The sequence below is a fragment of the Seriola lalandi genome, unplaced genomic scaffold, assembly GCF_002814215.2.
Source record: "Seriola lalandi dorsalis isolate HSWRI2012SDOR001 ecotype SW California unplaced genomic scaffold, Sedor1 jcf7180002054929, whole genome shotgun sequence".
NCBI lineage: Eukaryota > Metazoa > Chordata > Actinopteri > Carangiformes > Carangidae > Seriola > Seriola lalandi.
Window position 1 is genome coordinate 109,947 of NW_019525481.1, and position 3,150 is coordinate 113,096.

Here is a 3,150-nt window from a genome sequence, read left to right on the forward strand (position 1 = left end):
TCTGCTAACTAACACACATCTCTCAACATAAAACAGACTGTTAACATTACCTGGTTGTGGTTTAACTGGTAGTTTACTGTTTGTAGAGCTTTGGAAATGATAAGCAGTTGTTACTGAGCAGTTCCTCATTACTCCATCACAATAAGTTCCTTAACAAATCAGACACAGCAAGTTCCCAAACAAGTATTTTAATTTTATCCAAGCCAAATATTAATAAACGCATCCACGTTGTTTTCTGATGCATTCGATAAGACGACAACTTAAATGTAATAAACAGAATATCATTTTAATTCATTTTAAAAAAGGTTAGACTATCATCTGTGTGGAAATGCAACTACACAAAATACAAACTGCTTTTAAAAAAGAAATTAACAATCGTTTTAACTCATCTTGTAGTTTAATTCAACCTTTTTAAACCTGTGAAATGAATCTGAGAAATTCAAGTTTGTGTACATAAAAAAAAAAACAAGATTTGTATTTGTTCAAGAAGAATATGAATCAAGACAAATGCTCAGTGGTGAGGTTAAACAAAGACAGGGAAAGAAGAAATGCTTTTGTGGATGTCTGTGCAGACACAGCAGAAAACTGTAAAACTCCGTGTGCGACACCAACAACTGCAAATTTTGACCCTTGTAACGTCAGACTGTGGAAACAGAGTTTTACAGTTTCCTTCTCTGCATCAGGACACAGATGTTGACAAACCCATTTCTTCCTGTTACATGTTTTTGTTTAACTTCACCACTGATCATTTGTTCATAATTTACATTCAGACTTGAACAAATCTCTTCTACACATGCAGAAACTTGAATTTATCATGCAGATTTATTTTACAGGTTAACAAATGTTGATTTACAACTACAAACATTGGAATTGTTAAGGTCACTTTACAAGCTCAGCCATTTTGACCCTAATTTGAACCTATATGTATGGGGTGGAGTAATGTGCGTGACTTACCATTTCTTGCTGGGCAAGGTGTGGTTCTGGCCCGAGGTGGATTCTGCCATCCCTATGAAAACACCAAAGGAAAAATAAGGACATGTCAAGCAGCTGCTCTTTTGACTATGAAATGTTTCTGAAGCATTCTAAGGACTTCAGAAGATAAAAGATGAATCAATCATCCATTTAAACCTCATTTCGCATATACTCTAATAAAAACAAGACTTAATAAATCTGAACAAGTGATACATGTACATGTGAAGAATTTGTAGAAGAGATCCACATCACATATATAAAAACAAACACATTGGTGGTGAGGCAAAACAAAGACACTGGAAGAGGAAGAGCTTCTGTCAACGTCTGTGTCACATACTAAGCTCAAAATTCCTGCAAGTGTGTGACACTGAGGTTACAAGTAGAATTTACATTCAGGTGTGAAAATAGGATCTAAATTCAACTTGCAACCTCCATACATTTGCAGATTTATGAAGGAAAGGGCAAACTGAAGGACACATGGGTGGGAGGCTATAGCAGCATGAGGAAGGGATGATGACATCACAAAGGCAGACTCTGAAAATAAGGTTTATTGCCAGGTAAGTTTTCACTTACAAGATATTTGGCTTGGTGTAGCATCCAATTAATGTATTCATAGGAAATAAATACTGCAACAGTCAAATATAAAAATAAAACAATGGAAACGATACTACACAACTATGAACAAAAGGGTTTTAGAATGACAAAACTCCTGCTGGGCAAGATGTGCAAAAGGTATTGATAAGGGGATGTGCAAAAGATCACAGTACAGACAATATCTGTCATGTGCAGGGATAATACCTCAAGGTGTTGATGTAATGCGGTTGATGATTGATGAGGCCAGATGCAGAAGAAAAGGCTGGTGCTGGTCCATCACTGGTGATGATTAGACTGGACTTCTGGTCCTGATACAGACAAACATGTGATAGGACAATTAGTTTAGATTATACAAGTTCTTTATATTCAAACATGTTAGATCTGTTGTGTGTGTATGATAAATTATGAGGATAGATATGAATATGCAAAAATACATACAGTAGGAATATTATGAGATGAATGAAAGGAAAAGTTCAAACAACTAGAGGTGTGATAAGAAAACATACAGACTATATAACCAACAATTATGGATATACTGTAAAATACTTAACCAATATAGGCAGTGGTATATTCATTATTAAGAATCAGCATTATGAACATGTTTACACTGTGGGTCTGATTTAATCACAGCGGTAAAGACAAGTCTTATGTTTAAAAGTGAATGACAGCATGTTACTCACCTGGACCCTCCTCACTGTCTGGACTCTCTGCCGTTGGTGAGACAGGTGGAGGCGGTATTACACCTGTACTGGCTCAGGTCCTGATAAGACAGAGGGATGCTGAAAGCTCCTGAGAAATGTAAAGAGTCACCGTATGTTGGCAGTCTTGTCTTTATGTTATGACCCAGCTAGTAGAAAAGGGAAGCAATATTAAAAACCAGGTGTTATTAGTAAATCAAATTTACTGATTTAATTTATTGCATAACCAGGAGGGTAAATAATTGAACAAATATACTAACAAGGCAAGAGGTTAACTGAAGTAGGGGAACAGGAACCAACAAAGAGCCTAACTATGTGATTCTAACCAACCCAAAAACACAAGAAGCAGCAGCCCTGTTCCTAATGTGTCCAACAGTCTTTTTCTGAGGGTGTGATGCACAATCAGAATTTTAAACCTAGCCCAGTCCCCAACAATCACTACCAGCATCTCAAACCGAATCACAAATTACACACAAATGTTCACAAAGGAGATACAGAGGCGAGCTGCCTATCATGTCAGCCGCCACTGATGATGTGAGAGCCGGGCTCTTAAGCTCTTCCTCTGAATGATTAAACAGCAGCAGCTGTGGTGAGGGCTGACAGGGTCATTGCCGCACCAATAGGAGAAGCCGTGGAGTCGGTGGCTCCTCCTCTCTGCTCCGACAGGAACAAGTAATCCATCAGTTAGTGTTAAAAATGCCTGAGCCTTGTGCAGCAACAGGCTGTAATAACAAGCACTGTAGAGAGTCTTTGCTCTGCACGGCCGCCTACACCTGCTACCTGACCACAGCAGGCTCCTGGATACAAGATACGAAGTCGCTGCTAACACAGTTAGCATTCATAATTCGAGGCAAACTTTATATTTTAGTGTTAAAATAATCTTAGT

The 3,150-nt window shown here is 38.0% G+C and overlaps 1 long non-coding RNA gene across 1 annotated transcript; it reads right to left on the reverse strand.

Moving 5' to 3' along the window:
• Window positions 1-775: 775 nt before the first annotated feature.
• On the reverse strand, window positions 776-2,331 carry LOC147817617 (uncharacterized). Its single transcript, XR_015436218.1, has 3 exons — window positions 2,247-2,331; window positions 1,771-1,874; window positions 776-1,006 (listed from the first exon to the last, which is right to left on the reverse strand). It is a non-coding gene; the product is annotated as an uncharacterized LOC147817617 (long non-coding RNA).
• Between the last annotated feature and the right edge of the window lie 819 nt (window positions 2,332-3,150).